The sequence below is a fragment of the Macaca nemestrina genome, chromosome 6, assembly GCF_043159975.1.
Source record: "Macaca nemestrina isolate mMacNem1 chromosome 6, mMacNem.hap1, whole genome shotgun sequence".
In the NCBI taxonomy this organism is placed as follows: Eukaryota; Metazoa; Chordata; class Mammalia; order Primates; family Cercopithecidae; genus Macaca; species Macaca nemestrina.
In genome coordinates, this window is record NC_092130.1 from 63,020,251 (window position 1) to 63,033,709 (window position 13,459).

The window sequence follows — 13,459 nt, forward strand, 5'->3', positions numbered from 1 at the left end:
TTAAAAAAAAAATTGGACTGATTTCTATCACCAAACTTTCATTCATCTGTCTCTCAACGCAACCTGTGCACTGTGACCAGATGAGTGTTTCTGGTCACTGATCAAGACAGAGCTGACAATGCATCTCAGTGACGCAAACAATAATGCAGTTCATTCTTAGAGCAAAATGAGGAAATCTTGTCACCATTTTAATACTCTTACTTATTTTTAAAATACTGAGTATAAAAAAGGAGAAAATGCAAAACTAAATCATTAAATATGAAAATATTACATTGTTACAAAAAGCATAAGAATTTCTTCAAAGAATGTTATGATATCACTTCTGAGGTGATATAAACATATTTGTCTGATCATTTGAGGTTATTAAATTTTCTGACCCTAAATTCATTGTAAGGTTGTTGAATTTTCTGACCCTAAGTTCATTGTAAGATTATCTCATGCTTATTTGGTTCATTTATTGTGCCTGATCAATATTAGATGTTTACTCTATATGAGATTATTTATTATTGTACAGAAAAGAATGACAATTCAAAAGATAAAGCTAGCAGGAAAAACACTTTATTGTGGCCATTGTTTAATCTGGAATACTAGAGGTTTCATAGACCTAAGATCAATGAATTCATTTCCCCCCCCCAAGTAAAAGACTATGGACAATATTTTAAAAGCGTCTGTTGGTAGTCATAAGAGTAACTTTATTTTGTGATAACTACAGTTAATTCGTTCTGCTTGTTAACATGACTAGAGCCAAATCAACAATCAATATTTGTCAGAAATGTTAAGGGTGTCTGCAAAAGTCGGAAGGAGAGCTGATTTTTATTTAGTATTTCCTCACAGAACATAAATAATTCCCTATTTGACTCCCAAGCCGATGAGGTAAAGAAAAAAAATGGAAGAAGTAGCATATTTCAGTGGAAAGTGGGGGAGTGAAGAATATTGAGCTCAGTTTCCTGCTTGCTAAATAGCTGTTAAAATAGACGATTTTTCCATGAAACTGTTGTCATAAATAAATCTGCATATGAACCAGCATGTTGAATCAGCTTTAAAATATTGAGAAGCAAATCAAGTTTCAATTTCTGTCTAATCAGTATGGCTATGTTAGTATTTTTTAAATTAATATATTTTTATTATTTTATTTTTATATGATTTAAATATTAAAATAATATAAAATGGTACAAGATAAAAATTTTGATTCTCATTCTTGTAGCCATCTGCTCATTACTCATCTCCATCACATGTAATCTCTTTCCTTAATCTTAAAAGAAGTCTTCCAGAGTTTCTTTATCCGAATGCCTAAAAACAAAAACATGTATTTTAATTTTTTCCCTTTCTTACAAAATGGAAGTATTGTTAGTTAAATTAAGTTTGGCCTACAGCTGCCTCCCTATGTAGTGAACTGCAACCTTATTTAGTATGTAAACAAACTGCAACCTAACTTAAGAATATATTCTTGTATCAAGTAGCTGAGTCTCCCTGGACAATTAGAGAAGCTGAGTTGTCATCCAATTACAGGCTGCAAACTGTTCAAACATACCTAAATAAGGCAAATGCTGAGCTTTAACTAATCAGGCTACTTATGGAAGTCACTTCCTTTTTCTGTCTATTAATGCTGCCTGCCCACGTTGCTGCATGGAGTTCTCTGAACTTTTACTAGTTCAGGGTGCTGCCCAATTCATAAACCATTTCTTTTCTCAAACTCCGCTAAATTTAATTTGTCTAAAGTTATACTTTTAACAATGAACCATTCTGCATTTTTTTCATTTAACAATTTTTTTTAGAAATCTTTTCACATCAGTACATAAATAGCTTCTTCAATATTTTTTTCCAGCAACAAAGTAGTCCATTGCATATGCATATATACAAATTATTTAACCAATCCTTATCAGTGAACATCTGGGACATTTTAAACATTTTCATATTGCAAAGATGATAAATAATCTGAAATATGCCTTGTTTTGCACATATGCAGGAAGCAATGTGGGAAAATTTCAAAGCATCTACATGGGAAATATGAAGCATTGACAAAGGATAAAAATTGAGACAGCTCTCAAGTTTGTAGATAGCAACTGTCACTGGCAGGAGAGAGTGCAAATTGTCTCATCAGCCAAAATCATTACACCCAAACATGTTCAAGCCAGGCAACAGGCAGAAAACCTCAAATGTATACAACTCAAACATACGTAACCTTGAACCCTTCCTGAAATGATCATTTCAAAACTAAATGCAATCATCAATTCAGGAACAGATTTTAAAAAACACTTGAGAAATTATAGTGGTGAGATTTTAATATCTTAAAGTATGAAACTATTAGAAATAATAAATGTTATATGATTTGTGTTTACCACAACAAAATATAAATACTGATTATATGAAAATAATTATAAAACTAACAAAATAAGAATATAGAAGAAAGTGGAGAGGTACTTTTGTATTTTAATGTTTACATTTGCAGAGCAAGAACTCAGTCAGAATTATCTAAAATTAATGTGTAAAGTTTTTTAAAAAGATTCTAATTTTAATGTTTCTTTCACAGTTTCCTTTCATAGAATTGTCTTTTTAGAAAATAAATTCATGTGGTAAATACTTACCTAAAATTTAGTAACTCTTAATATGGGAAAAGGGAGATGCAAAAAAAAAATTAGTAACCTACTTTCTCTTAGAGTTTTCCAATAATTAAAATAAGAAAATTTTAATGTAATTATTTTATTACACATTAGCTGTAAATACTAAATTGCTATATAATAAAATCAAATAATCTAATATAATAAAAATAGAAATGTATAGATCTACCTATATTTCTATTTATATTATGCACAAAAGTAGAAAATGACAATATCTGGCATTGAGGTCTCATAAGTAATGGTTAGTTATGAATAGTGGCATGTCATTGTTTTGTTGTTATTGTTTTGTTTGTTAGCATATTTCTTATAAATTCTATATCATTCTTGAGTTATTTAAATTAATAACAAAAGGCAAGTATTCTACAAAAAGTACAATGTTAAAATAAAAATAATTATATATATAGTTTTTTGAGACAGAATCTCACTCTGCTTCTCAAGCTGGAGTGAAGTGGTGTGATCTCGGCTCACTGCAACCTCCGCTTCCCGGGTTCAAGCAATTCTCCTGCCTCAGCCTCCTGAGTAGCTGGGACTACAGGTGCGCCACCACGTCTGGCTAATTTTTTTGTATTTCAGTAAAGACAGGGTTTCACTGTGTTGCCCAGGCTGGTCTCGAACTACTGAGCTCAGGCAATTCACCCACCTTGGTTTCCCAAAGTACTAGGATTACAGGCGTGAGCCACTGCGGCTGGCCCAATAAATATTTTAAATAAAATAAGGTAAATATATTCAGTGTAGCTTTTTCAATTATTATCATACTAAGAACCAATGAATAGCCCAATAATTAGGACATGATTACATAAATAAAGCATCATCAAGCAAATTGAATGCTATGCAAAAACTTAAATGATAATTTGGAAGCCCATGGGCCAGCAAGGAACAATATTCATTATGTGATATTAAATGAAAAAAGTCAGAAATAAAGTTCTTTATGAAATGATTTAAAATATCAATTGATATTTATGCAACAGGCAGAAAATCAGTTGATTAATAGATAGAAATAGAGTGCAATGAATTAAATTTGTTTGAACCAGGGTGGTGGTAATGTGAATAACTATTTTCTTCTTCCTAATGTTTTGGTAAAGTTGCAATAGGTATGTTGGTTCTTTAACAGTTCGAGAGAGTTTATATTAGTATGCAAATACCTGAACTAACCCATATTCATGTATGGCTTTCACGGAATTAATGTTGTGAATTTATATATCTACTTCTGATAGAACAGTTCTGATATAAATAGATGCAAAAAGCATCTCTGAAATCATTTAGAGTAGGTCAAGTATTGGCTCAAAGGAATCTACTCAGCCAATATGCTGTTTTTACTTCTTTATTTAACTTATAAACATATCATCCTAGAGTGATAAGACCATATTAAAAATCATGGTCAAGCAGAGTGGCTCACACCTGTACTCCCAACACTTTGTGAGGCTGAGGTGGGTAGATCATGAGGTCAGGAGTTTAAGGCCAGCCTGACCAACATGGTGAAACCCCGTCTCTACTAAGAATACAAAAATTAGCCAGGCCTGGTAGCGCACACCTGTAGTCCCAGCTATTAGGGAGGCTGAGGCAAGAGAATTGCCTGAACCTGGGAGGCAGAGGTAGTAGTGAGCTGAGATCGGCCATTGCACTCCAGCCTGGGTGACAAAGTAAGACTCCGTCTCAAAAAAAAAAAAAAAAAAAAAATTGTTATCCAGTTTTCTCTAAACTTAAGATAATGTGAACAACATTGGAAATAGTGAGAACATATGCTTTTGATTTGGAATAGCTTCTAATTTTGGATTTTTATTTATAATATCTTGAGAATTTAGTGTGTATTCTATTCAAATGGATTTTTCATTCAAGATTTTGAAAAACCACAGGTAATTTAAAACGACTTTTTTTTTTTCAGATTGTAATCAGTAGGAAGGAGAGGTAGAAATCTAAGAATTTCTATCACCTGCACAATGCTTGCAAAAAAACACGTAACTGCATAGCAAGTTATTATCTACTCAGCCTTGAATCGTGAATTCTGTTTTGTTAAAGTTGAATAAAATCTATTATTTTCCATAGAACAGTGAAGCTGTTAGCTACATACTATACTTGATTTTTTTGTTTAATCTCTTGTGTGTGGGCTCTCTTTCACCAGCAAAAACAATGCAACCAATGGTGCCATGTGAACAATGGAAGCTATTGACTTCGCTCTTCTACTGTGGGTTACTATATACTAAAGGGTTGCTGAGACATTTACTCCGTCTTATGAACACCCCACAAGGAAATGTGTTGAAATCTGTCATAATTTTTCAGGCTTTCTAGGTGGGCAGCTTGATACCTACGCAGACCATAAGTTTACAACTTGAAAGGTAAGAGAATAAAAGTGGGACTGAAAGTGACTGCTTTGCATCCATTGTATTTACCTTTAGAGGGAAGCAAAGAAGGAAACTAAGCCACTGGTTAAAAGTTTTATCAGCTCTAGCACATCCATGTTGGTGTCCCTTATAGGCCTTGTTATTGCACAATCCTGGCAGAAGTGAGAAATGCATCCGCATTAGATGTTTTTCTTTAGTGGATTGCCTCCAGGCTATATTCCTATAGAATTTAGCAAATCAAAAATAGCATTTTTCAGCAAGCCCTTTGTGTATCACTTCCCTGCTTCACAAAGATAGCATTGATAAATCACACCAGCACAAGAGAAAGCGGGGAGAAGAGGGAATGGGTGTGAACTCTTATAGTTCATATTTAAAAGAAAACTTCTTAGTGTACGTCCTATTTAGGTCATTGTTTTATTTTTTTAAAAATTAACAAGCATGGGGTGGTAGATACCAATTTTTTATATCATGTGATCTAATTACTGTCTTTCCACAGAAGAAAGAACAGAACTCCTGCAAACAATTTCCCCAGGATGAAGCACAACCATGCAGCAAGAAGGAATCTAAGACTATTTTATATAATAGGGAAAGGAGGTTTTCAGTGAAGTGATAATTTCATGCCTGTTTCCCCAAAATTTTATTAAAACAGGAAACTCTGACTCATAGTGAACCTCTTACTAAGAAGTATTCTGAGCAATAAGAGAGGCTCCTGAATAATGCAGAGTAACTCTTTAATTAATTTTAGAAATGAAAAAGAATACTTCGTAAACTGGCCTTGAGTATCCAAATACTCAAGGTACATTTAAAACAGTAATTTTGTCTTAGAAGAGAAAATCCCCTTAGACCAGAACCAAAGTAACAGAAAACCCAATTAACCAGGATTTCACATACATGCACACACAGAATTTCACTTTTGCCAAGAACAAATACATAAAGACATAGCTGGCTTAAATAAATCAGAGAAACCAACAAAAATATTATCACAACTTTATGAGTAAGATAGGCAGCAAAGTGTAGTACCACAGTTGAAATCATTTTACTCAGAGCTTGGAGACATGGTTTCAGTCTGTAGCTCTGTCATTAATACATGGGGTGGTTTTGGGTAAATAATTAATTTCAGGGCCAGACAACGTTCATCTTTAAAAAATGTGGGAGATCACAAAATCTTCTTGCCACCCTAACATCGTGCTTCTCTAGCCTAGAGCCAAGTCACACTGAGCATAACCCCTACCCAGCATATGTAAAGTAGGCGACTTGTTCTACTTCACCAGGATAATGTGCTTAAAAAATTATTTCTTCGAAACTGTGATCCTTAAATTAGCAGGTTGGCTGCCCCTGGGAGCTTGCTAAAAATGCAGAATCCTAGGCTCTATCCCAGAACTACTGAATTAGCACGTAAAACTTGAACAAGATCAGCAGGTGACTTCTGTGCACTGAACAGTTTGAGAAGTGGTGATACATTTGATTGGAGGTCTTACTACTTTCCACCCATCACATTAATTTACCTGCATGGCCCAAATAGGCATTCCAGTTTTTATATCCTACATCTTTTAGTGTGTAAAGATTAAAAGTAGGCTTTGAAATCAATCAGACCTGGGGTAGGAACCTAGCTCTGACACTAAGGCACTGTGTCATTGGCAATTTACATAGCCTGACTGAACTTTTTGTCTAGAAAATGGGAATGAAAACCACCTGCCATGGCTAATGTGGGAAATACACTGAATTATTCATTTAGAAAATGTATATAGAGCCTGGCATATAGAAGGTCTTCAGTAAGTAGTAGATGACTATCATCACTATCACCATCATCTTCATCCTTATTATTATGATTGCCATACAGTGATAGCCAGAGACAACAGCATCAAATGTATAACAGGTTCCCCATCATCAAACAAATGGTATTTACTTTACTTCTCCAAAATATTCCTGGTACAGTCTAGAGGAACAAGTTGTAATAGCATTTGGATTGATACCGAGAAACCATTTGACTAACATATTTTTACTCATCTCTCTCAGACATGACGGAGATTTGTAAGTGAGGTGAATACATGACAGCATCTTCTAATAGAACCCAATTGTTGGAGAATCTATTTAAGAACCAATCAAATGGTTCTTTGTCAAGGGCAGGGCAGCAAGTTTGGAAAAATTGACATCTCGACCAGATTCATCCAGAAAATGGCTTTTGGTCATAAAGGCAAAACTCCAAATTCAGAGAAACCCCCAATAAATTAGTCACTGAAGAAAAATTCCTCTATGAGGAATGATTTCAGCTAGTAATTCTGGAAAAAAAAAATGACAATAAGGTTCTTGATACACAGTATGATATCATTAGCTACAGTTAGCTGATATACTGTTGATTACTTCAGTGAAATCATATACAAAAACTTTGCCTCCTAAAAGATGTAAATGAAAAACAGACATGTATTTTCAAAGAATTCATTCAACTGTACCTATTGAGGCTGCTTTAGGGAAATTAGTTTACTCATGAGAATTCAAAGGTAAATGAGCCATATAAAGCAGGCATCTCTGTTTCAGATTTTAGAACGTGATGGAGATCACAGGATGTCATTCCAGACACTAATGCCCATGAATGTCCATATTAATTAAATGTCATTTTAAAATTAATCATGATCAGTGCCCTAGCTCATCCTTCTCATGTGACACACCATTGGCTTGTTTAGCAGAAGATCCTGTGTTACATCTGTTATTGTCATTTGCAATCCTAACCAATTGTGAACCAGCTATGAGAAGCTCATAAATACTTCACAATCAGACTCTGCAAACACAGGAGGCTCCAGGCAGGGTGGGAGTAAGTCTTAAAGATCAACAAATCAATCAATTGAATGCTCTGAAGTTGCCCAAACCCTTCCTATTAAGCCTCAGGCAAACAGCAGCTCAGGAAAGAAAGAAAACTAAAGGGAGAGATCAGAGACAATACATATCAACAAGAGAGAATAGGCTGAGGCAGCTACAATGCCTGTCCCTGCTGCAGACGGTCCAGTTCTGAAACCCCTAACTAATATGGGAAACTCTGGGTTCTCTTTGACAGCAAATGTTTCTGGTTCTTACTATGCTCTGTGCCTTCTGAATGCCTGCTGTTGCACACTAGAGGAAAGTCATTTATTGAATCCACAAATATATCAGTCCAAAATCCAGAAAAGTTTCCTCATCCTTTCTGTATTTTATCTTGAGTATAAATTCCTTAGGCCATTTTTTTCTGCTTAATTCCTGTTACCTTAGAATTTGAGTACATTGAACATAAAACACTCTTTTCCACATTCACCCTACTACATGAAGACCATTAATGAAAAAGTTATTATGCCAATTCCTCTTTCTTTAAGTAAGAGCCTCATACACCTGAATAATCATAATGGCCCTTTATTTCACATGGTCCAGACATCACAAATATAACTTAATAGAAACCATTTAAGTTCAAGGGTACAGTGCTGCAGTTTCAAAAGGAGACCACCCTTATAGAGGTCCTTTTTACACTCCAATGGCTTCATTGTAAAAATTATATAATAGGATAAAAGTTGGATTGAAAGGGAGGATCAGTGTTGGGGGAGGAGTGGGAGGAAGTACAGCAGGACTTTTCAGTTTATAACAATCAAAATACTACCAAATCCAAAATTATCTCATTTTCTTCCAGATCCTGTGAATAGCTTTTCTATAGAAAGCTCCCAATGGTCTGCAGATTCTGGTCCCTTATAGGTGGCAAGGTTTAGAAAAGAATGCACAAAATAATGGAATTTATATGCCAAGCAGCTGTTGTCACAGCAGTTTTGCAAACTGAATCCTCCCCATCTCCTTCTTCTTTCTCTCCAGGAAGCCTTCTCAGTTATTTCTTGCAGTGTCTTGCTTGGCTCCCTACAAAGCCCAGACACAACACAGCTCCTTGAGTCTGCTCCTGTCCACCCTCATCAAGCCCCCTCTCTGAAATAAGTCTTTGAAATACTTTGAGATGAGGGAAAAGCTGGAATGGTAATTTAAAGAGCATATCTTAAGACAGTTTCCTTTCTCTAAATATAATCGTTATAACTGCACTCTGTTTCTCATACTTTTATTACTCTAAAACGGAATGAAACACAAGCTTTAAACAGCATAGTCATTATAAGACCTTTTGCCAGCCACACTACAGTTTCCATTTTCAACAGCTTGGCAATCTTTAGATTTTTTACATTGATTTATTGGACTTACCATTTTCTTATGAATTTTTTTCTCCTCTGCCTTTCCCTTCACTTTTCCTCCTCCTCCTGTCCCCCACCTTTCTCCTCCTCCTTCTTTGTCTTCTTGCCAATTCTAATACAGTTCTTCATCTTTGACAGTTTGCACAGTGCTTGCTATACCGCTTGTTTTCTGAATTATGTCTTGACGTTAAATTTGGCTGGCCAAAGAGGTGTGTCCACATTCTTTTACTCCCTTGCTCCAAATTAGATTTTTTACTAATTGAAAGAGTAGGGAAAAATAATCACCTCTTTCCATATTTATAATGTATTTTACCCATTCCCTAGTTAGAGAATTATACAATCAATTCTTCTTATTTGTGATAGTTATGATCTGTAAAGTCACCTCACTGAATCAGCAAGTTTTAAAACATTGCTCCTAGCAGAAATACATGGTTAGGTTCCTGCAAGCCTCTGGTCATAACATTTTTTGTCATCTGATCAATGCATAACCTTTTTTTATGTGTGTTTATGTTTATAAGCACCTCATTTAATATATATTGTTGATTCATTAGCATTGATCTTGTGGTCAACAGCAATATAATTCATGCCTGAATGAAGCTCATCTACCACACATATTTTCCCCCTAAGGCATATCACAGCTTTCTTGAGCTCAGAAACACTAGGCAGCACTTCAGTACTATGTGTGAAGACCATTTTAAATAGTGAAATCACCAATAAAGAAAAGTGAAAAAATGTCTCATTGCATAGATCATTAAAAAGGACACTTGTTTATAGCATGAGAGCCAAAACAAAGAGGTAGTGTCACCTTGTTTTACCCTAACTTGAGAACATATGAGTCAGGCAACTCAAATTTTTTGCCACCTTGCTCATGTCCACAAATAATGTCAAAAGCAGTGGGATTATTGATTCTAGGGTTACAAATACATTTAGGCAAGTAATGAATTCTCAAATACAGAATGCAGGAATAATGAGAATCAACCGTAGTTACTTCTGGACAACAGAGTATACACTTTATACAGACATATAGCTATTTCTGTGTCACTGGAAATTTTGGTTCATTAGATTATGAATCAGCATTGACTTGGGGTAAATAATTGAATTACTACTTGAGTTTCATTTTCTTAGTTAAAGGCTCCTCGTGAAAAAGTAAAAGATATTTTAGCCTATTTTTGCAAAACATTAGCTGCCATTTTGTACTGTATAGAGCTATTTGTTGTTGTTGCTACTACAACTGTCACTGTTGCTTTTCTCCCAAAGGAAGAAGGAGAAGCAAAGAGTTTGTTTCAAAATGTGGGCTACATTTTGGAATTAGGAAGCAGAATTAGGAGTCTTGAGACCAAAAGTACCAAAAGTTTTGGGTCCAGTGATCCCCTGAGGCATGTGGAACCCAATACCTTAGGAATATTTGTTATATGGTAGGAGAGCAGATGAGTGAGTTCAAACAGGTGTGAAGAAGGAGTACTCAGGGAGCATGAATAAGTCCAGACTGAAATGACTGAATTAAAGAAGGATAAGATATCAAATATAGTAAATAAAATCATTATAGTGGGGCCAAGAAATAGAAAATTTTGAGCAAGGCAAAGACTGTAAACCAGAAGTTTCTGCAGAAATTTTAGGGAGGCCCATATGCTGAGGATGATGTTAAGGAATATTTTGCCTTGTAGGCCTGTATTAGTCCATTCTCATATTGCTATAAAGAAATATCTGGAACTGGGTAATTTATTTAAAAAAAAGAGTTTTAATTGGCTCATGGTTCTGTAGGTTGTACATAGCAGCATCTGCTTCTGGGGCGGCCTCAGGAAACTTCCAATCATAGCAGGAGGTAAAGAGGGAGCAGGCACAGCACATGGCAAAAGCAGGAGCAAGAGAATGAGGGGAGGTGCTACATACTTCTAAACGATCAAATCTCATGAGAAATCACTCGATATCATGAGGACAGTACCAATGAGAAAGCTGTTAAACAATTCATGAGAAAACTACCCTCATGATCGAATTACCTCCCATCAGGCCCCACCTAATCCACTGGGGCTTACAATTCAATATGAGATTTGGGCGGAAACACGTATTCAAACTGTATCATTCTACCCTTGCCCTTCCCAAATCTCATGTCCCTCTCACATTTCAAAATACAATCATGCCTTCCCAATAATCCCCAAACTCTTAACTCATTCCAGTATTAACTCAAAAGTCCAAAGGCCAAAATTTCTTAAGAGACAAGACTAGGAGTCCCTTCTGCCTATTAGCCTGTAAAATCAAAAGCAAGTTAGTTATTTCCAAGATACAATGGGGCTCTTACTGGGAAGTGCAATAATCCTCAATTCTTTGTCTTACCTGGAGAAGGTATTCTGCCAAGTGACTGATTTAGCTAAAAAGAGAACTTATGGAAGGAAGCTAGAGAGCAAAGAATTAGGTAAAGGGAGAGTATGCTCTGCATAGGTGAGGCAGAGTGGGCTGCTGAGGAGAGTGAGCCACCAGCAGCTTGAGAGTTCTACGTTTTGGGTTTTTATTATGTCAGACTGTTTCTTGAAGTTGCTGCCTTTGTCGTAAGTCTCCACCGTTTTTCTTTGTCTAGTGTTTCCACTCCCTTCTTAGGTCTCTGCCTTGTTCCCACCTAGTTTCTACCATGGAGTGGTGAAATCAGCAACAAAAAAAAGATAAGCATGTGTTAGAGATGGACATGGGGTGGAAGCTAGGTGGGGATGAGGTGGGACTAGGCGAGGAACTGTAGTTTACCTAATAGTTATGACCCTCCCTTACTATTAGTTGGTGGCATGCTCTGGCCCAGTACCAGATACAAATCCTACCTAATGGCTACATTGCTCATAACTGCAACCCCAAGAAGGTCATACAGGTTAAATTTGTACTTTTTATGCCTGTGCATATCTTATTAATTTCTCCTTTTCTCTCTCTATCAGCATGTAACTACATTCTGATAGGTTAACTGCAATGAGAAATTACTGGACATATTAAGGGGGAATCTTTTCTGCTTAGGTATTTCCCCTCCTCTCAGCTTATATCTAGTATGTAAGTTTTTGGTGGTCCCTGGGGAGACCTCCGTTTTCTCATAGGCTCTCCTCACCTGCTTATGTCTAGCTATCTACCTACTCTAGTGAATATAGTCATTGGTTAAATACTTGCATTCCAAAGGGGGGAAATCAGTCAAAACCAAGGGACTACAGGCCTCATGCGAGTTTGAAATCAAGCAGGGCAGTCATTAAATCATAAAGCTCCACAATAATCTCCTTTGATTTCATGTCCCTAATCCAAGATGCACTGGTGCAAAAGGTGGATGTCCAAGGCCTTGGGCCTCTTTGCCCCATGGCTTTGCAGGGTTCAGTCCCTGCAGCTGCTCTTACCAGCTAGGGTTGAATGTCTGCAGCTTTTCCAGGTGCAAGGTGCAAGCTGTTGGTGGATCTACCATTCCAGGAACTAGAGGATGGTAGCCCTCTTCTCATAGCTCCACTAAGCACTGTTCCAGTGGGGACCCTGTATGGGGATGTCAACCCCACATTTCCCCTCCACACCGCCCTAGTAGAAGTTCTCTATGAGGGGTCCACCTTTGAAGCAGGGACACTGCTGGGTTTTTCAGACAACCTCTAAAATCTAGGCAGAGGTTCCCAAGCCTCAATTTTTTCACGCTGTGCACTTACAGGCTTAACACCATGTGAAAGCCACCAAGCCTTACTGTTTGCACCCTCTGAAGCAGTGGCTTGAGCTGTAGCTGGGTCCATTTGAGCTAGCTGGCGCTGGAGTGGCCAGGATGCAGGGAGCAGTGTCCCAAGGATACACGGGTCAGCAAGGCCCTAGGTCTAGCCCAGGAACCCATTCTCCCCTCGTTGGCCTCTGGGCCTGTGATGGGAGGAGCTGCCTCTTAGTTCTCTGAAGTGTGTTCAAGGCCTTTTTCCCATTGTCTTGGCTATCAGCACTTGCATCCATTTTATGTATGCAAAGTTCCATAGCCTGCTTGAATTCCTCCCCTACATGGCCAGGCTGCAAATTTTGCTAATTTTTATACTTTACTTCCCTTTTAAATATATGTTCCAATTTATTTCTTTGCTCTCACATCTGAGCTAGACTGTTAGAAGTAGCTATGCCATTATGTTGAACACTTTGCTGTTTAGAAATTTATTCCACCAGATACTCAAGGTCATCACTCTCATATTCAAACTTCCACATATGCCTAGGGCATGGATACAACTCAGCCAAGCTCTTTGCTATGGCATAGCACACATGACTTTTGCTCCAATTTCCAATAAATTCCTCATTTCCACTTCAGACCTCCTTAGCCTGGATTTCATCATTAATATTACTATCA

General features: G+C 36.7%; 1 long non-coding RNA gene across 1 annotated transcript in view; it reads right to left on the bottom strand.

Annotated features, from left to right (window-relative positions):
- Nucleotides 1-678: 678 nt before the first annotated feature.
- The window catches only part of LOC105500015 (uncharacterized), a 50,016-nt gene continuing 37,235 nt past the window's right edge, over nt 679-13,459 (bottom strand). The window contains exons 2-3 of the long non-coding RNA XR_011624233.1: nt 5,006-5,177; nt 679-1,290 (exon numbers count right to left, since the gene is read on the bottom strand). This is a non-coding gene — a long non-coding RNA (uncharacterized lncRNA). The remainder of the gene's footprint in view (nt 1,291-5,005; nt 5,178-13,459) is intronic.